Raw genomic sequence first — 22476 nt, 5'->3', positions numbered from 1 at the left:
GGGTTTCTTTTTTTTTTAACTTGAACACAAAACCAAAACCAAACTTGCAGCAAAGCAAAAGAACGTATGTGGTGTTTCATTTTATTTGAAAACATTTATTCAGGCTTCCCGATGAATTCAAGCTCCACAGCCTTAAGGCATTAAACTGTATTGAAGCTCAATGGTCTGAGAAGTTTCCTTTTGAATTAAAGCGCATCCAGTTACTAAAGCCGGCGCAGGAGGGTGTGGGGAGGGCATCTGCAACTAATCTGAAAATTCCATTGCTGATCCTACACTCTGAGAATGGAAAAGAACGGTCTGTAAACACTCTCCTGTGGCATAGGAGAGAGTCGGTTTTTCAGGGAGCTGCACCTTGGGAGCAGAGCCAAGTTGAGGAACTTCCCACTGGTGACAGGTGACAGGTGACCTACAAGACAGAAAGGTTTAGGTGGGTGCTGAGGGAGGAGTAAGAAAAAAGAACATCTACCTAACTTTCTCAGACTCCTTTATTCTCCCTGTGACCCCTTACTGCTGAGTCCATTCTAAAACCTCTCATTTTGCCGATGAAATGAGACCCTTGATTCCAGAGCAGTGGACTTCAAAACAGAAAGGATTCACGTCAGTATAGGCAGAAAAATCTTAATTTTTCACTTAGATGATCTCTAATTTTTTGGCTTGGTTTATGCAATATATGTAGTATAAAGTATGTTCACAGCCATCTATCTACCATCTATTTATCATTTAACTATCATCTATCTATCATCTTTATCATTTATCTATCATCTGTCTTTCTGTCTATCATCTATCTATCTATCTATCTATCTATCTATCTATCTATCTATCTATCTATCATCTATTATCTATCTACCCTGTATAAATAAATGTACCTGTAGTGAGGTTCTCAGCCAAGTAAATCCAAGACAAATCAATTCTCTAGACAGTAAGCCTGAGTCACGGGTAGCCTGGCCACAAGCTGGGAGAGGGATAGAACTGGAGGCTGTCTTCTCAGTCCACCTGATCCTTCTCAGCACACTGCAGGAAGGCACAGCCCCAGTGGCTGAGACCCTGCTCAACACTAGTCCTGGGCAGACGAAATTTTCTGTTCTAGAATCTTTTAATACTTTTCCCTCTTCTTTTCTCAGTAAATTTGTTTTTTAAAACTTCTTCCTAAGAGAGCAATCAAGCAAGCAGACAAAGGTGGAGTAACAAGGCCTCCTGCAGTCTGACTTTCAGTAGGGACAAGTTGGAAGTCTCCGTCAGGGGCTAAATACACATCACAGCCATTCATGTAGAATGTGTGTGTGTTCATGCATAAAGATGTCAACAGCCGAGGGATAGCATGGGATGACATTTCAAATTGTATCTTATTATGGAATCATCTTCATGAATGTATGTTTTTAGTACAAACACATGACTGTTTTTTTAATAGTGATTATTTTTAGGAGGTATAATTGTAGTTTATCAAATATATCAGAAAACCAAAGACAAGTCTTATTTAGAAGATAAAATGTATTGCAAATAATTTATAATATGACCATTGCTTTCAAACCTATAGCAAAAGTACTAGACTTTAAAGGAATTTTCCAACACGAAGACAGGAACCTAAGCCAAAGGGTTCAGTAGAATGAAGAAAGGCTGTTGGGAGAAAGAAACCACACAGAGGTGGGAAGACAACACCAATGCTAAGTTAATGTCCTCAGCAGGTTAAGGGGAAGCCTTGAGTTCACAAAATAAACTGTCATAAAAAGGAAAAAGGAAGCCCACAAGGAAAATCTTTGGGGAAAGAAAACTGTGAGTTAAAAGAAAACTGCAAGAAGAAAATATAAGCAATAGACAATTTAAAAAATTATCATCCAAATAATGTAAGAAGATTCTTAGATTGGAAGTCTGTTGACTCTGGAGAATGAGAGACCTGTAAGAGCCTAGCAGAGTTAATGAAAAGTGCCCACATCTGGAAATTTTACACTACCAGAAAGGAAGAGAAAAGTCCTAATAATTTTCAAAGGGAAAAATTTCAGAGACCAGGTACATATGAATGACCAGGCATAACAACACTTCTGAAAAACTACTTCAGGAGCAGAAGACAAGAAGCACTGGGAACAATGTCAAGTTTATAAACCGTTAACATAACGACTCTTGGGAGTGGGGGTTGACAAAGTCATTTTAAGCTGCAGGATATAAAAATAAGAATTAATTCCACCCTTTTTTCTCCAGGATCCTTATCGACCTGCCTGTCCTCCTCTCTCTTGGAAGCACGAAGGTCCAGAGCCCAGGAGAGAGGTTTCAAAAGAGGAGAATGCTGGGGGTGAGAACAGGCTTGTCAAGGAAGGATACCTACGGTGCGAATGGCCCTGAGAGCATTGGAGGCTATGTAAAAACAGATGAGCAGAGAATGCAAATGCAATGATAGCCAGAAAATGTGAAACTCCCAGGCTAGAGGAAAGCTAACCATGGTGTGGCCTGGCTCCAGCAACAGCATCAGCAGTCAGTCGTCTGTGCGTCAGCACCAAAAATACTGGTCTAAACTGTATGAAATACAGGTCTAAAGAGACTGGAGGATACCAAGAGATAAATCCCAACCCTCACAGGTAGTCCCAGGACAGCGGTTGAAGCTGATGACTAGAGAAAAAATAGCCATCATTCGGACAGAAATACAGAAGCCACCTCAGAAAAAGCCATCGGAGAAGCTAAAAGAACACAACCTCATGATTCACAGGATACCTCTTCAGACAAAATTTTGGAATCTTTGTCAGATTTGTGAAACTTTGTCCTAAGTTCCGAACATCCAAAGCCACGCACTTCTTCTGCACTCCGGAAGTAGATTGTTATGTCTTCATTAGAACTACTACCAGGATACATGGGACAATTTCAATATTTTTGTATCTGTTGAGGCCTGTTTTGTGACCAATTATATGGTCATTGACAAATGGGATCTAATGAAACTCCAAAGTTTCTACAAGGCAAAAGACACCGTCAATAAGACAAAAAGACCACCAACAGATTGGGAAAGGATCTTTACCTATCCTAAATCAGATAGGGGACTAATATCCAACATATATAAAGAACTCAAGAAGGTGGACTTCAGAAAATCAAATAACCCCATTAAAAATGGGGCTCAGAACTGAACAAATAATTCTCACCTGAGGAATACCGAATGGCAGAGAAGCACCTGAAAAAATGTTCAACATCCTTAATCATCAGGGAAATGCAAATCAAAACAACCCTGAGATTCCACCTCACACCAGTCAGAATGGCTAAGATCAAAAATTCAGGTGACAGCAGATGCTGGCGTGGATGTGGAGAAAGAGGAACACTCCTCCATTGTTGGTGGGAGTGCAGGCTTGTACAACCACTCTGGAAATCAGTCTGGCGGTTCCTCAGAAAATTGGACATAGTACTACCGGAGGATCCAGCAATACCTCTCCTGGGCATATATCCAGAAGATGCCCCAACCGGTAAGAAGGACACATGCTCCACTATGTTCATAGCAGCCTTATTTATAATAGCCAGAAGCTGGAAAGAACCCAGATGCCCCTCAACAGAGGAATGGATACAGAAAATGTGGTACATCTACACAATGGAGTACTACTCAGCTATTAAAAAGAATGAATTTATGAAATTCCTAGGCAAATGGATGGACCTGGAGGGCATCATCCTGAGTGAGGTAACACATTCACAAAGGAACTCACACAATATGTACTCACTGATAAGTGGATATTAGCCCCAAACCTAGGATACCCAAGATATAAGATACAATTTGCTAAACACATGAAACTCAAGAAGAATGAAGACTGAAGTGTGGTCACTATGCCCCTCCTTAGAATTGGGAACAAAACACCCATGGAAGGAGTTACAGAGACAAAGTTTGGAGCTGAGATGAAAGGATGGACCACGTAGAGACTGCCATATCCAGGGATCCACCCTATAATCAGCATCCAAACGCTGACACCATTGCATATACTAGCAAGATTTTATCGAAAGGACCCAGATGTAGCTGTCTCTTGTGAGACTATGCCGGGGCCTAGCAAACACAGAAGTGGATGCTCACAGTCAGCTAATGGATGGATCACAGGGCTCCCAATGGAGGAGCTAGAGAAAGTACCCAAGGAGCTAAAGGGATCTGCAACCCTATAGGTGGAACAACATTATGAACTAACCAGTACCCCGGAGCTCTTGACTCTAGCTGCATATGTATCAAAAGATGGCCTAGTCGGCCATCACTGGAAAGAGAGGCCCATTGGACACGCAAACTTTATATGCCCCAGTACAGGGGAACGCCAGGGCCAAAAAGGGGGAGTGGGTGGGTAGGGGAGTGGGGGTGGGTGGGTATGGGGGACTTTTGGTATAGCATTGGAAATGCAAATGAGCTAAATACCTAATAAAAAATGGAAAAAGAAAAAGAAAAAAAAAAAAAAGAACTACTACCAGTAGATAATTTCCTCCCTCCCCCCACCCCCTGCTCCACTTCATGGCAGTCCTGCTAAGTCCTTTACATTGGGTCACATTAGGTGTCCTACTGGCCAGAACAAAACATAGACAGTCTCCAAATTGCAAATGGATTGTTTTCAGAAAATCTGAGGACAGTCGCTTGGAAGCAGACATGTTTCCCTTCCCTTTCTTATTCAGGGTAAGGGTCTAGAACACTAGTTCTCAACCTGTGGGTCGTGACCCCTTTGGGAGTTGAATGGCCCACCCTTTTGCAGGTCTCCTAAGACCAAAAACACAGCGATTTACATTGTGATTCACAACGGTAACACTACAGCTACAAAGTAGCAACAAAATAACTTTATGGTTGGGAGCTAGCATAACATGGAGAACTGTTTGAAAGGATCACTGCCTCAGGAGGGTTGAGAACCACTGGCCTAGAGGCTTTTCAGCACAGATGATAGGATGCTGGCTTCTTTGGTGGTTGAGCTTGGGAAATGAGTTGGAAGCAAGTCCAAGGTGTGGGATATATATTAGCTCTGATGTTGCACCTTTTTGCCAAGGACTGAGAAACATGGGCAGCTTCGAGCTCTTGTTTCCCAGAAAAATAGTCAGAGGAAAGATGAGAGGGAATAATTTCCTGTGAATGTTTACATAGCACACACTGCCCGGTCTTTTCTGTGGACTTTTAGCATATTAACCAACCAAATAAACCCTCACTATACATATGATTTATGTAGCAGCATTTCATTCGAAAGATTTTTAAAATTGAAGGTCCGAGAGGTTAAGTAACTAATCTAACATCACACAGCTAAAAGCAATGAAACTATAATTTGGTCCATGCAATCTTGTTGCAGCATCCTCAGACCATGGGAACTGGATATCTCCTTCCTGGGCATGGATGGCGATGGATAACACTGGTAGGCAAAGTAGGAACAGATGAGCCCAAGCCTGGAGGCCACTCATCAGTAGGAAGTAAGTCAGAAGTGCAGGACTGTTTGTCTTGTAACTGGAGCCCTCCTGGTTATCTGCAGACAGAGTACATTGGAACGTTGCTCCAAATGGCTCCCATCAGAGCACATAAATACTATTTGCAGCCCTGCTGCTGCTCCTAGGCAACTCAGCTCAGCCTAACAAAAGGAGAGAATACAACATGTAGCTGGGTGGTGGGGAATGCAGGACAGGCTTTCTCAGCTCCACAGAGAGCCTGAACATTAGGTCTGTAGCTGTGTGATGTCTTGGGTAGAGTATGGATGAGCCTCCAAGGGGCCTGAGGGGGGCTGACAGGACAGTGCTCAGGATAAGAGCCGTGGGGCCTCTCAGAAGCCACACCTGTTGGACTGAAAGTAAGTAATAAGTAGAGGAAAGCAGAGGGTTGGTATTAGCCAAAGTCAAAGAAATCCACAAGAGAAGGGCAGCAATTCTAAGAATAAATATCCTGCAAATATAAAACTAGGCCACATATAAGGCCATATATATATATACATGTATATATGTATATGTATATACATATGTATATGTGTATGTATGTATGTATGTATATATGTATGTATATGTGTATGTATGTGTGTATGTATATATATGTATGTATGTGTGTGTATATATATAGCTCAGCCAAAACATATACCTTCTGTAATTATTATTATATATTATATTATTATATATATTATATTATTATATAATACCTTCTGTGTTATTGTCAAGCATATTTTACTCTCTTCTTCCTTGTAGGTTCCTAAGGCAGGCCATTCTTTGTCAGAGATACACATGAGGAAGGCTTTACTTGACCTCTGTCTGTAAGCAACTGGATTTGAGATAGCTTTTAGAACAAATTGTAGTTCAAGAAATACACAGACATCCATGGGTAATTCAGGCTAAACAGTGGCTGCATTTTTATAATATGTCTAAGAAAATCAAACTGACTGAAAAGTTAAAAAAAAAGTGTTAGCTCCTAGTTTGTTTGTTTGTTTGTTTGTTTGTTTGTTTTTTAAGGGTATGGGGTTTGTTGTTTGGTTTGGTTTTAATCCAGCAAAGCAGATGTACTCTGTCCCTCGGTTTCTCTATCTACATATGGTGCTATTGTTTGCATAGAGACCCCCGACCCCTCCTGCCCACAGGCTGGGAGGTGGGCACAGTCACTTAGATTTCCAGTACCAATGATGGATTTCTTCTAATCCTCCCTCAACCTTCCTCCCATTTCTGCCTGTGATGAATGGACACCATTACAAGATGGCGGCTGAGGTGAGGCGGGCAGCCTAGAGACTTTACCCCCACAAGGGAATCAAATGCTGGACTTTGGCCTCTTTGAATGATGCTTTAACCTACTGAACCAATCAGCCACAGAAAAATAAGGATGCCTGTCACTGTCAAATTGGAGTGCTCTGAGAATATATTAACCAAAACCGGGGGGTAGGGGTGAAAAGCTTTGACTCTACGGAAAAGCAGTTATTCAAATACCAACTAACGTGGCTGAAAGTCGGGAGCCAAGGCAGTGCCATGAAAGTCGGTTCTCCTAGTCAACAACTGGCTGGAGACTACATGTGTCTACAAAATGAGCTGCATGAGATCGTGCTTATTTTAGAAACATCAACACTAAAGCAGCAGTAACGGAAAGCGATCATCCCCTTAGTTTAAGCCCTGCTTGGATATTCATTTATCCAGCCAGGCAATAATTGAGAAAACTCCTCTCTTCAATTTCCCCAAGTTCAAGTATAAAGCTCTGAGCACACCACAAGCTTTACAAAGCAGTCTAGCTGTAAGTGTGCAATAATCGCTCATTTCCTGGTCATTAATCCAGGCATCATGCAATCACTCAAAGGCATCCATTTTCCTTTGCTATTTCGGGGACTGCTGGTCCTATTGTCATCCCTGCCTCAGACCCCTGACTTAGTCATCTTTTAATTAGAGCCAGCAGGGACGATAGGCGGAGTCAGTCTGCTGCGGGGTAATCCATCACATGGCTTGCTCTGCTCCTTGGCCTCTTAGATGACTGTTTATAAACAGGACATCTTGGGGCCTAAGATAGCTGTTTAAGGAAACAGGAGAACAAATGGTGACCATTTCCTCAGCTACTACTGTAAGATTATAAACTCTGATGGAGAGCTAGAACCTGGCACTAATTAAGTTAAGTACCCAAAGACACTTTACCCATGATTATTGTTTTCTGGAAGATGTTTTTTTCTGAGATTGGCCTCAAACAAGTGAATGCCCCAGTTGAAATGTTGCTTAAGGAATTAAATAACATTCGAATAACTTGGCTGTTGAGTTGATTTGAAATGAGCCTGTTGTTAGCTGAACCCCTTCTATGCTGTTCAACAGTGGTAACCCTAGTCCTTGAACATGAAAAGTGCAAATCAACTCAGAGCTGGTAAGCTCACAGTTGTAGAAAGCACACAGGATATTGCTCTCCAATCTTATCTTCCCTGTAAAACTGATTTAAGCTACCAGTCCAGGGAAATGACACAGAAGCCCGAAAGTTATATTAGACTGTGATTCAAATCCACACTTATGTGGCAGGCTGCTACATGTGCTAGTTGCTGGAGTTATAGACTTATAGCCCTGCACATAGCTGAAGAGGGGCTTGAGTTCAAGGCAGTGGCCCTGGTGAGAGTCTAAGGACAGTTAGGTATTGTACAGAAGGTATGGAGTTATCTGACCTGGACACCACTGGCTTCTTCCATTTAGCAGCTCTGTGAGCAGGGCAGTTTGCTTAAAGCATTTGCTTCTGTGTTTTATAAATACCTTCGTATGTTTCTTTCCAGTTCTCCCCCCTCTTCTACAACAAAGTGAAAAAATATTTTGCATACTTGTGTCTTAAAATGATGAAAACATCAGAAGCATTTTTCCCCCACAGCAATATAGGCATCCCTCAGTATCCACAGGTTCCACAATAAAAATACTCAGAAAAAAAAAAAAAGAGTAGAGTAACAACTATTCACAATAGATATGCATTGCATTGTAAGTAATATGAATGTAACTTAGCTTATACAGAAGAAGATGTGCGGATTATGTGTAAATACTGCACCGTTTTATACAAGGAGCTTAAATTTAAGTGATTCTGGTGTCTGTGAGGTCCTAGAATCAACACCTAGGATAGTCCAATATATGACTTCTTTAATTTTTGTAAGGTATAAAATAGATAGCTAAATTAGGGCTGGAGAGGTGGCTCAGTAGTTAAGAGCAGTGGCTGCTTTTCCAGAGGACATGAATTTGATTCCCACCACCTACATGGTGGCTCGCAATCGTCTGTAATTCCAGTTTAGGGGATCTAATATTCTCTTCTGGCCTCTTCAGGTACCAAGCACCAGACATGCATGCAGGCAAAACTCCTATATACATTGTTTAAATGTATAGATAGATCCAGTGACTTATCAAGCAATACCATGTTGTTGAATACCTCATTTCCAATTTCTGCTATAGTTAATAATGGATATTATGATCCTATCATCTAAGAGGTCTTAATAGTACTAGACTGAAATATTTCAGGAAATATTTTTAACATCTCAATGGTGAAACTGCCTACAATGCAATAATTTACGAGGTTAGCCTTTTTTCAATCTCCCATGTTATCTCTCCTTTTATAATAACGTAGTTTTTAAAATATACCATAGGGTATAGATTAAATTTAATATCGATTGGCATATCACCAGATAATGGTCTAAGTGCTAATAATGTGGCCGTGAACAGATGTACACAGGGAAGAAAGCACATCAGACGTGATGGGTATTTCAGACCATGATGAAGCGAGAGAGAGAGAGAGAGAGAGAGAGAGAGAGAGAGAGAGAGAGAGAGAGAGAGAGAACACACTACAGCACTACAGGGGTCCTGACAAAGGCTGTAAGAGAGCTACAGGGGTCCTGGCAGGACTGGGGTGGTGACAGTTAATGGAGCAGTCAGGGAACAATTCTGAGAAGATGCTAAGTGAGAAGCAACTGACGGAGAAGATGTAGAAAAAGGACTGGGGCGAGGGAACGGGACACAGACAAAGCATCTGGCTCAATCCACATAGGTAAAGGGCAGATAGAAGGAGATGCTCCTGAGAAGTAGCTGAGGCCAGTGCACTGGGAGCCAACGGGCCTTTGTGGGGACTTTGGGTTGAGTTGGCAGACATATGTTCTTAATAAATGTTTTCACACACATTCTGAAAGTATTTCTTTTTAAGGTATGGTTTCCAAAAGAACATTATTTGGAGTGGATGCCAATCCATTTATTTTTATATCTTTCCCTTCCATTTTAATCTAACAAAACAATATTCCTTTGCAATCATCCATATCCAAACAGATACTGATACATTTAGTTGATCTGTCTTTAAAAGCCTGTGTTTCTTGGTCAAGAAGAGGAATATTATATGGCTAGGCTTGTTTGGGTTTTTTTGTTTTGTTTTGTTTTGCTTTGCTTTGCTTTGCTTTGCTTTGCTTTGCTTTGCTTTGCTTTGCTTTGCTTTGCTTTTGTCAACTTGACACAAACTAGAGTCATTTGGAAAGACCATACATAATCTAAGGAATTTTCTCAATGATATTGACCTGTAGGCAAGTCTGTGGGACCTTTTTTTTTACTTAATGATTGATGTGGGAGGGTCCAGCCCACTGTAGGTGGTGCCCTATCCATCCGCAAGGTCCCCTGAGTTGTATAAGTAAGCAACTGGACAAACTGTGAGAGCAAGCCAGTAAACAGTGTTACTCCACAGTCTCTGCTTCAGCAACTGCCTCCGGGTCCCCTCATGATGGAAGCTGTAAGACGAATTAAATCCTTTCTTTCTCAAGTTGTTTTTGGTCAGTGACTTACCCCAGCAGCACAAGGCAAGCTAGGACAGACATCTGAGAGCTAAAAACAAAAACGGAGGTAGAAATCAATATTTATCTGAGTAAAAACAAAAAAAAAATGATTTTCTGGGTTTCCACAGACATCAGAATCGGGATTCTCTGATCATGTTTATCATGATCATGATCATGCAATAGAACACATAGGAAAGGACTCTGATTCTAGGGGACGCCAAGATATCCAAACTGTAGTGACAGGGTAAGAGAGCAGAAGGATCTCTCAGCTGTGCTTTGATGGATGCACTAAGAGAGTCTCAGCATTTAGGCGCGCAACCATGCAATTAGCTATGAGGACACAGAATCTAGGTTGTCAGATCTGCCTATGTCTAAGGGCTTGCTTGGTAGACACTGCCCCTGTACATTCCTGAAAGCAAAGACATGCTTAAATGCTGAAGGGCACTAGAAAATATAATAACAGACATTGTTTCCTCTCAATAAATAGGCACTGGACACAGGCTAGGTGCCAAAGGCTGTGCACACTGTTGGAAACACAAAGCTTATAGCTCAACAAGGTGACATATAAATTGGTGAAATTAACGAAATCTCCCCTAGATGTAGCTGCATGATGCTATACGGGAAAGCGTACCTACCCTTGACTGAAGGGCTTGTGTTGGCTAAAAGAAGTGGAGACAATTTTTCTGGGCATGAGTAGACTTAGATTTGGCATCCCAGAAAGAACAGTTAGGCCTACAGGAATCCATGGGTATTACAAAGCTTTTTTCTGTGTGATCAGAATGTAAAACACAGAGAGGTGGCATCTGGAAGTAGGAGGGAGAGGTTAAGACTTTACTATTGCTGTCATAAAACACCATGACCAAGATAACTTATAGAGGAAGGCTTAGAGTCCCGGAGGGATAGCAGCGAATCGTGGTAGGGAGGCAGCAGGCAGGCCAACATGGTGTTAGCGGCTGACAGCTCAGATCTACAGACAGGAAGCAGAGAGAGCATTGGGAATGGCCTGGACTTTTGCTACCATAATCCTGTCCCCAGTAACACACCTCCTCCAACAAGGTCACACTTCCAGATCCACCTCCAAACAGCCACCCAAGTATTCAAATGCCTGAGACTTTTCGGCGACATCAAATTCAAATCATCTCACCTCTCCTGGACACAGCAGTGCATCTGTGTTTGGGAAATGGCTTGCAATTGTGGTCCGCAATTGATTGTTTGCATGTGCCAGAAGCTTAGATAAAAGGCAACTAAAATAAGCCCATGACTGAAATGGTTTTCAAGAAAGAAAGCCAAACAAATGAACAAAGAGATTTGGATCATCATGTCCTAATAATGGTGCAAAGAGGAAATTTGTATCAGTATTTACAACATTCAGATAAGAGATAGATCGAGAAACATGATGTGTTTCTTTAGCAAATCCCAGGGATTGAATAGTAGGTGGTTCCAGGTCAAGCAGGGCATTTTAGATAGTAATCCCATCAAAAATAAATATCTTCTAAAGTTGGTGGTCAGAAGACTCCTTGTCATGTTTACTGTCATAGTTTGAATGAGAATGGTCCCTGTAGGCTCTTGAAGTTGAATGTTTGCTCTCCAGTTAGAGAAACTGTTTGGAAAGGATTAGGAGGTGTGGCCTTGTTAGAGTGGGTGAGCATTGTTCGAGGAGGCATGTCACTAGGGATGGGCAAGGCCCAGTCTCTCTCTCTCCCTCTGGACCTTGCAGATTGTGTCTGAACTCTCAGCTATTCCTCTAGCACCCTACCTGCCCACCTGCCTCTACATAGCTCAGCCATAATGGCTCCCAGCTAAATGCTTTTTCTAGTAAGTTGCCTTGGTCATGGTGTCTCCTCACAGCAGTAACGATGACATATATTAAAAGCAGAGATCCCCAGACCTCATGCTACTCCACCTCTCTCTCTTGCCAGCTTCCTCCATCACACTTTGCAAGAGAAATCCAGGGATCCATACTTTTAAGGAATGTCTTTGACAAGTGTGTGACATGCTGTTCTCAGCATAAGCTGGCAGCTCCTAGGGTCAGTGGTGTTAACTGCCCAGTTGTATCACTCTCCAGTCACACTGGCACAAGCTGACTGTCAGCTCCTGCCTTCCCCAAGACATCTTGGCACCCCTTGCCTGTTTACAGTCATGAGATCAATAATATAAACTATCACACAGTGGATAGGACTAGCCCTGACACTATCAATCTCCCCAGGGCTCACTAGGGTATGGAAACCAAAAAAAAAAAAAAAAAAAAAAAAATGTCATTTAATATCTTTGGTGTCCCACTCAGTGTTATAAGGAATTGTGTAGAACTTTAACCTTCTTCAAAATCACTCACTATTGTTTCTACCCCCAAGGAAGAAAGCCATTCAAGAGCTCGTTCTCTCCAGAATCACCATAGGGAGTTGGCATGGCCGCACCGAGAATGCCAGCACTCAAAAGGTTGAAGTAGGTGAATCACCAGTTCAAGGCCAGAGTCTGTCTCAAATGTTTAAAAAAAAAAACAAAAACAAAAACAAAAAAAAAAGGAAAAGGAAAAATGATTCAAAATTCATTTGCCAATTGGTGAAAGATCAAGGGAGGTACCACACAACAATTCTAGCCCCTGCCATCCATCTGCTGCCCTCCTTCCCCCTCTCCAAATGTCCTTCCTCCCTAGGCTCTCTCCATCATAAACAACCAGAGGAAAGGCCTGAGACTTATGTTTCTGTCTGATCTTTAACACACCAGGACTTTGCTGCTGTGAGGCAGCCTCCCTTACAAGCTATGGTTCCCACCTACTTGTCAAATAATCAATTTCCCCATTCTTGACCATCATTTTCGATTTCATCTCCAAGAACATCAGAGAGCTTTCAAAGCCCTATCTGGAGAGAAGACTTTGTCTTCCTAAATTTCTGTGTGGTGGCATTTGAAATACTTAAAGTCAGAATCAATAAAATTATGGGATTTCAGTATCCTAGGGACCATTATAAGTTCCAAAGAAGGAAAATGCTTTTCCTGGGATTTGCATAAGTTAGCCAACATCTGGAAAACATATGCAGCTTAATGACTATGGTGCATAGACGCTTCAAAAATGCACTTACATTTCAATAGTTTATAATTAGTGGATGTGGGCCAAGTAAGAGCTCAGTTAACTGTCTTAGAAACACAACTGTCTCTTGAGCCCATGCAAAATTCCTAAGATTAAAAAAACGAGGATATGATTTGTATTAGTCTGAATAAAATTTTATATCTTGCTTTTTTGGTCATTTTGCCACTATGGAAACCTTCAACAAAAGATCACAAATCCTCAGTGACAGATGGCGATTCACAGGCTAAACAGAAACACATCAGCTGTGGGGATCATGTTTACAACTTAATAAAAGTTACCAGTGATCTGGGGCAGACCAGAATCAGCTTCCTATGAACAAGTGACTTCTTTGAATTTTATGTTCATATAAGGGAAGAAGCCATCCCTGAATAGAGGCGATCCTGTACGGATGCATAGAGACCTCATTTGATCAGGGTTTAGACCTTTAAAAATAGAATTCTCTTATTCAGATGCTTGCCCAAGCATAGAATATGCTTGCTCCATCACTTCCGGCTCTCCTGGGCTCACCAAGGACTGGTCTCTTGGAGATAGAGACCCTTATTTAGAAAAGAGGATAGCTCTCCAGAGAAAGTGTCAGCCAATGCATAGCTGGCAACTTCTTCTTTATTTAACATTTAGTATTATAAGTCCTTTTTTCAAAATAAATTATGAGCCAAAATACTTGTTCATCTGGCAATTTTGTGGACCCTAGACGCACATCAAATGTTAATTCCCCATTTTCTCTTCCATCTACTGAATAATAGAACTGAAATGCTTCTTTCAATTAGCCTTGTGCTAGATCTAAAGACTTGGCTTGTATGCGCATTACAATGGGAGCGACACAGAGGAACAATATCATTGCTGGTGGCCCTGGCTACCCAGACATCAGGGGGAGAGTTCTTTATAACAAGTTTCAAATTGAATCTTTGTATGAGTGGGTTCAATTCCTTTGAAGGAGACAGAATCGGACATCAAAATTCAATAAAAGAAACCTCTGGGCATAAAAACTCAGTAGTTGTGAAAGATTTAACAAAAGCCAAATACTGAATTTGGCCTTGGAATTCTGCTCCTACTGTGACCTGTTGGAAAGGGAGGTGGAATGCCAGGTCTTTAGCTGAGCCAGAAAACAAGGTGGAGGTAAGACTGGCTTCTTTTGGACTGTTCTTGAGAGAAAGGGTGAAGAGCCCAGGGGTATTTTCCGTCTCAGAACAATTTATCCCATTTAATTGTCCTAGAGATCTTAAGATGCAGAGGTAAGTAAGCCCCGCCAAAGCTTCTAATCTGCAGACCAGTGTCTACAAAAAGACAAAGTGGATATACAGGGTTGGACTTACCTTAGACACATTTTCGTGCTGACCCTCACAGGTAATTAAATATGAGCAATGTTAAAAAGTTATCCTTCAAAGACCTTCTAACTAGGACTGCCAAATTTAGCAAAGAACAGAGGAACATCTTCAGACTAACAGGTATGATGGTTGTAGAGCTCTGTCTTTCTACAATGGATTGCTCCGGTTTTTAATAATATGTACGTCAATTTTTGGTTTGGTTGGTTGATTGGTATTTTTCCAGACAGGGTTTCTCTGTGTAGTCCTGGCTGTCCTGAAATTCACTGTGTAGATCTCTAACTCAAAGAAATCTGCTTGTTTGTACCTCCCTGGTACTGGAATTAAAATTGGGAGCTACCACTGCCTGGCTATCGCTCAAAATTTTAAAAGCTTAGTTTTCTTTAAAAGCTCATTTTACTTAAAATTATTTAGATTAAGGAATATGCTAATTACTTTATATAACATGATGTCACTTTTACTACACACACATAAAAATTTCTGTTTATAATAAAATTTCTATTTTACTTTGGGGGTTAGGAAAATTTGAGAGGAATACAGTCAAAATACATTCTATGAAATTCTCAAAGACTTCATTTTTCAGAATAGAAATTTCTTTCAATAGGAAAACAATTATAAAGAGAAATGTAAAGAATATCAGTTAAATTTAATTTTGTGTAAAGTTACATAATTTTGAGTTACTACATTCTGTGTTATACCTGGGCTATGCTTATATTAAATATATATTCCTTCTTTATCTGAAATTCAGATCAAACTGGACATCTCGTAATCCAGCAATGTGGTTAGCTCATCACCCGCTGTCTATGCTTGACTTCATAGATAAGGAACTGAACTTGAGCTAATTTATCTGCTCGCTGTCACCTGAAGACAGTGAGAGCTTAAAGCAGCAGTTGGTCCCACCCAGAGGGGACGCTTCAGTAGCTCTGCTGTAGTAGGCCCTACACTTGTGGTTATGCATTTAGCTTTGTTAGATTCCCCTCAGTTCATGGTGAGCAAAACCTCTGTGGGATTTTATGTGCGTTTCTAATGGGACTGCACTGACAGGAATTAAATACACACATCTGTTTGTTCAACAAAGGGAAAAAACAATTGCAGTTGAGACCCTTAGACTGAGAAGCCGCAGTTTGGGGGTGGTCTCACTTGTCATGCGGGGTTTGATACGTTGGCATAAATGTGTTTTAGGGTCTCACTCCTCACAAAAGGGTATATCTCAGAAACACCCTGACCAGTACACTGACCAGAACTCATATTTTGAAGGTAACAATAAAACTACTGATATTTAGGCCTAATGTACAATATAGATATTTTCATAGATAGGTCATAGAACACTTCTGACTAGGCATTTATTTACATTACAAAGTTAGTTTACAGTGTAAGTCTAATGTAAGTCAAGATCACATTCACATACTTTATTTCCAAATGCATGGGATATCTTTGAGGAAATTATCTATTCATACCTTTTACATTTTTGTGTATCATGAGATTGTTTACTATTATTATTATTATTCACAGAATCCTACTTTTTATGATGCCTTTTATCATCAGGCCCTCAGAGACTACTTGGAAGAAAACCTGAAACTTAAATCCTTTAATATAGACATTAGCCCCCTGTGTTTTTCCAAAAGCAAGAGGCCTTCACCTGAGCTGGATTACTCGTGGCCTGGCGATGCTGACACACAGCAGGTGCCAATGAGCCAACAGGATCCTCCTTGGCAAAGATGCACATGTTGTATAAGAAAACATCTTAACATTTTAGCTGTGTTTTACCATATCAGGTTTATACATTAAAGGGTTTATATCATTTGAATCTCAGAAAACCAAGATCAGTCCCTGACAAAGCTAGAGACTCCAGCTAGATCTGAGGTCTCCACCTGGCAGAATTTTGTCTGCACCCAGGAAGGAACGCGGTGCATCTTCTGGAAACCACAGATATTTCAGGATCGAATCAACTTTTCCAGACGACTTTCCCACAGAAGAAGCAAGGGTCCCAGCTTCTCCCTTCTCCAGTTTTGTTTGTAATACCACTCTTTCAAAGAAATAAACACACTCCCTTCTGTGTAACATCCCAACTCTAGATAGAAAGACATAAATTCAATGTAAGTTACTTCACAAATAGAGTTATGAGAAAGACAAGATCACACTCGCCATTCCTGGATATAGTGTTGCTTTTCTACAGAGAAGGATACGGATACCTTAACAAGAGACAAAGTCGATAAAGAGACACAAGTACATAATAATAGTTAAAGAACCCAACATCTACGGGGTAAGCAAGACGGTGCTCACTACAACAGAGGAAAGCGACTTCCATGATTACAAAATGCGGATATGCTACGATTTGAATCCAGACCTGATGCATTCGAAAGGCTCAGACTTCACTAACAAAGTGATTCTCCCAGCATTTTCTCCCAACGAAGCCAAGAGCAGATGGCTTACAGCAGGCCATGGCTGTCAGTGACTAGCCATTCAGAGCACACATCTAAGACTGGACCACATGATATGAAGTACAGCAGACAATCCTGTCCTTTTAGGTGATGGGGAATGCCAAAATCAGGACAAGCCAACTCCTTTAGCAGCTACACAGACAAAGTTAAGCTAGCATAGAAGCAAGAGGATAGATACATCGGTACTTCTTTCATTGCTGTGTTCTGATTTCCATTCTCCAGGTTTTTCTTGCTTGTTAGGTGAAGCACCAAGGTTAATGGCTCAGTCGGGTTCCAGCTTCCCAAATGACCTTTATTCCAGTCACCCCTCCGTGTAACACCTGCTTCAGAGAAATTAACCTTCAAAATGCTCCTCAAATGGGACTTTTTTTTTTCCTAGAGATCTCTAGCTGTCAAATAACAAGTGCCTCCCACTCATTTCTCCACTCCTGCCTTCAGTTAAACAAGTAGGTTAGGAAAGTTAATTTGAGAGAACAAACAAATCAATAATAGCCAGGAAAGCCAAGAGCTAACCAACAAATACCGAATTTCAAACAGCAAACAGCATTGTTTCAGTACACTAATGAGCAGAACCATAAAACTATTAAGAAAGTCTGAGTTAGACACAATTGCATGGAAGGAATTTTGTATTTAGTAAATGTTTCAAATTTGGGATTTAATAAATATTTTAATCAGAGAGGGAAAATTGACTTTTTAATGAAAAGCATTGAGTTACCTGGCAAGTTATATGTCAGAAAGGCAAAACTGAGTGCATTTGCCATATCCACATACCAGAATGCATGCCAGGTAAAGAACTTTATGTTTTTTAAATGAAACTACACAAGAACTAGATAGAAATGGATGGCTTCCTCCACTCTCTGGGTGGTTTTAATTAGTAAGTTTTATATTACACATATGGGATCTAGCTTCTCTACGGCAAACAATGTTGTCTGAAAATACAGACAGTAGGAAACCAGTAACTTGTTTCATATCTTTGTTTTTATATACATAGATGCATGTGTTTATAAATTATATGTACACATAGTATGTGTCTATCTATACATGCACATATACAGAAAGACGGAGAGAGAGAGAGAGAGAGAGAGAGAGAGGGTATTCAATAAGATCACAGAAAACAAGCTAACAAGAGAAAGACAAGCTGTCCTTAACCATACTAAAGGAAGTAACACTTGCAAGTGTGTAGTGAGAGAGGAGACTTCAGACAACCGGACTTGTCTTCCCACCTTCCTTAGACAGTGTAACAAAAAGAGAAAACTTTTTTTTTTCAGTTAGACAACACCCAGAGCATCCAAGGAGCTATGAGATTCAAGTCGCCCAGATCAACACATGTGGCATTCCCATCATCCATGTGTGAGTACCCATGTTTCACTGTGACTTTCTTCACGTCTTCACACAGGCAGTGACACTGGGCGTCTTTCATAGGCTTATCCACTAATTCCATGTGTTTTGTAAAGACACAGTGGGGTGAGGGACATGCTGTATGTGTTGATTTGGACGGCAGTCACACAGTATATATTTCTATAAACCCCAAAGATTGTTAAGTGTACAATACATGACAATAAAGTTTATTTCTAAAACTAAACTGAGGAACTAATCTATGAGAGAAATATAAATCAACCCTTAGCACTAGGCTTCTAAAATGCCCACATAGGTCACATAGCTGAATGTGATAATCTCAAAAATTTGTGGGAACAGTAAAGGGTTTCTGAAGGTGCAATAACCAAAGGATTAATACAAACTCCAAAGCACCAGGCGGCCAGGGTGCTGGGCACCGCTGGACCACACCATGAGACATCTATGCAGCATTGTGAACACACAGCATGGGGACTCTACTGTACATGACCCATAAGCTCGGATTCAAGGTCACAGCGCATTGAGAATCCCAGTGTTCTGACTGCATATACAGTTTTATCTTCTTACAAAATCATTCTATTTAACTATGGAGAGGCCTTCTAATATCTTCCCACTGTGACAAGTCAAACTATTTGGGGGTCGTATTGTGTTAGAAAGCTTAGATTTTAACAATGCTGTTAGAGTTGCTGACAAGTTTCAGTTATTAAAAATAGACAACATTGGCTTGGGATTGGGGACGAATTTCCCACAGCTTCTGAAATGGCCCCAAACATACTTCTACCATATTGTACTACAAATCTGTTTTTTAAAAAGTAGAGTTCCTCAGACCTGTGGAAATGGCAAAGCCTTCACAATACAGGTTAGGCTCAGCATGGTCAAGCCTTCTTCTGCTCCAAGTATGAATGCTGTCTGTGTGTAACCACGTTCCAGTGTTTTGAATAACAGACCAGTATGTGCAAAGATGAGTAATTGCTGCTTTCTCTCCCTGGATGTTTACAGAGTTTGTCTCCCCGCCTTCTACAGACACCTTCTACCTAGACTGGCTGGCTGCCCCCTCCCCTGGTGCTGTACGGAACAAATGTGCTGAGGTTCCAGGTTGGCCTTCACCCCCTCAGAGTGCACACAACCCACCTGACCCCAGCTTTTTTATATGTGCGTCTGTCTGTCTGTTCTCTCTTCATGTTCTCACTACCCTTAGCAATATAGCACCAAGGGGGTGGTAGTTCATGCCTTTAATCCCAGCACTTGGGAAGCAGAGGCAAGGTGGCTCTATAAATTCAAGGTCAACCTAGTCTACAGAGCAAGTTCCAGGACAGCCAGGGACAGAGAAACCCTGCCTCAAAACAAACAAAAAGAAAAGGAAAGAAGAGAAAAGAAAAGAAAAAGAATTACAACTAACAGTAGAGGATAGTGTTGCACAGCACTTGGGAGGCGAAAGCAAATAGATTTCTGTGAGTCTGATGCTAGCCTGGACTACATACCAAGTTCCAGGACAGTCAGGGCTGCAGAAAGAGATCTTGTGTCAAACAAACAAGCAAACAAATAAACAAATCACAACTAAAATGAAAACACCTACAAACATTAGCATTAAGACAATAAATAACATGTGTAAAGTCCTGCTGGTGAGAAGTAAGTCAAAACAAGCGAGAGGACAAGGAGTCTCCCAGAGCAGAGAACAAAGCTGTACCCAGGGCTGAGGAGGCGTGCACTCTACTAAAGCAGGGGCGGAAGCTGAAAAGACTCCTTGTGAGCACTAGCAGAGGGATGGCGTGGATCATGGTACTGACAGTACCGCGACAATACTGCGATGAAGAACAGGTAGTGAGAAATGTTCCAATTCAACCAATATTTACCGAGCCTCTTGTAGCCACCGTGGTCTCAAAGACCTGGCAGGCTAATGAAGATGAAAGAATTGACTAGATCATAGACGTGTTTCACAACGGAAAGTTCCAGGGGAGAATGGAGCATCGGGTGGGTGGTGAGATCACCGAGTTGGGGCAGGTAATGTAAGGACGTGTTTATAAAGCGCCTGGAGGAAAGAAGGCGGGCCTGCGTTTTAGAAACCGGACCTTGAAACTTGGTGCTTCCTCTTCCCAGCCAACGCCAAGCGATGGGCATCTCTCCGGACAACTGGCACAAGTTCCACAAGACCGAAGGTAAGAGAAAAACATACCACACAAAGCGGAAGTATGAGCTGGGACGGCCTGCTGCCAACACTAAGACTGGCCCTCCCGCATACACACAGCCCGAGTTCCAGGAGGCAATCAGAAGCACCATGCCCTGAGATGGGATGTGGGGAACTTTTCCTGGGGCTCTGAGTGTTGTACTTGCAAAACAAGGATCATCGATGCTGTGTCTACAGTGCATCCAACAACGAGCTTGTCCACATCAAGACCCTGGTGAAGAACTGCATTGTGCTTATGGACAGCACGCCGTAGGGCAATGGGACGAGTCCCACTATGCACTGCCCCTGGGTGGCAAGAAAGGGGGCCAAGCTGACTCCTGAGGAGGAAGAAATTTTAAACAAAAAAGAAAAAAAAAGATAAAAAAAAATTCAAAAGAAATATGACGAAAGGAAAAAAAAAATGCCAAAATCAGCAGTCTTCTGGAGGCGCAGTTCCAGCAGGGTAAGCTTTTGCCTGTATCGCCTCAAGACCAGGCCAGTGTGGCAGAGATGGTTATGTGCTCAAAGGCAAAGAGCTGGAGTTCTGTCTGTGGAAAATCAAAGCCCGGAAAGGCAAATAATCCATCCTTCACAGCTCCTGTAATAAAGGTGTTTGCTGTTCTATATGTTAGATAGATAGATAGATAGATAGATAGATAGATAGATAGATAGATAGATAGGTAGATAGGTAGATAGATAGGTAGATAGATAGGTAGATAGATAGATAGCATGGAGAGTAGGAGGTATACACCGGGCAACCGGGCAACTGGGCAACCGGGAGACCCGGCGACCAGGCATCCGGACATCCGGCTGGACAGGCTCCACAGAAGGATAAACACAGGAATACAGCTCTCCGTTCAGCAAACTGGCAGCAACTCACAAGATAATGGGTTAGTTAAGTTTGTTGGAAGACAATAAAAACAATTCTGTCTTCGCATTTAGTCCTTTAAATATAACGTTTGATTGTATTGGCATCCTCATCAAGCTTAAATTTTTCGTTTAATTTTTTTCCCCTAAGTGCCAAGTATATTCTGATTTAATGCTACTATAGAGATTTTCTGAAATCATCTAAACTTAATGTCAAGTCCCCTGATGTACCGTTTAAGTGCACCATTTAAGACAGGTTAAAACAATTTGTCTGTATATGCCGTCTCGGTGCACTTATCAGTATAGTGATAATTATGAGAGCATACCGATCGTGGCTACCTGCCATAGAAATAAATATTATTTCAAAGATGGAAATGCAATAAATCTTTTTTAAGGAGCCATGTAATGAGAGACAGCAGATGCAGCTTTGTTGATATAACAGAGTGGAAGTAACCTTGCCAAATAAAACAAATCATATTTCTCTTGAAAATTTCGTACTTGAATTGTGAGTGCCATGTTGTAGAATTTATAGTTTTCTTATAAACTCTGGGAAAATTGAGAAACTCTCTCTAAAGGTCATTTATCAATTGCTCCAAATATGTGCGATGCAGCAGTGACTCAGACACATTTCAAACATTTACTCCATATGGTTACACTGTAAAATGCAGTTCTCAACACTGATTGGCATCAAGGGCTCAGTAAGTAAAACATGACACATGGCATTAGGCCACACAATAGAAGCAAGGACAACACAGACTGCTAGTTAATCGCCATTTGCAGCTATATTCTTGGGCTGAAAATATATGCAATAATGCCATATACAAAATTAATAGGAGGTTATGACATATCATTGGGCACTTGCGTGCTAACTTGCGAATTTATTAGAAAACATAGTTAAGAAATATACTTGTGATGAACCATTTTTAATTCTGTATAGTCCAGATAGCTTGATAGTTAGAAAGCTAACACTCCCATAAATAACCTCACTTACCTTGAGAAATGAACTCAAGTTGAGTGATCATATTGATGGGGAATTTTATTCGGGCACCAACTTACAAAGATTGGA

General features: G+C 41.2%; 1 pseudogene; it reads left to right on the top strand.

Annotated features, from left to right (window-relative positions):
- Gm14427 (predicted gene 14427) lies at window positions 20419-21171 on the top strand (annotated as a pseudogene).

The sequence above is a fragment of the Mus musculus genome, chromosome 2 (genome assembly GCF_000001635.26).
Source record: "Mus musculus strain C57BL/6J chromosome 2, GRCm38.p6 C57BL/6J".
NCBI classification, from domain to species: domain Eukaryota; kingdom Metazoa; phylum Chordata; class Mammalia; order Rodentia; family Muridae; genus Mus; species Mus musculus.
The sequence above is the reverse complement of the archived record's forward strand: the minus strand, read 5'-3'. Positions and strand labels throughout refer to the sequence as shown.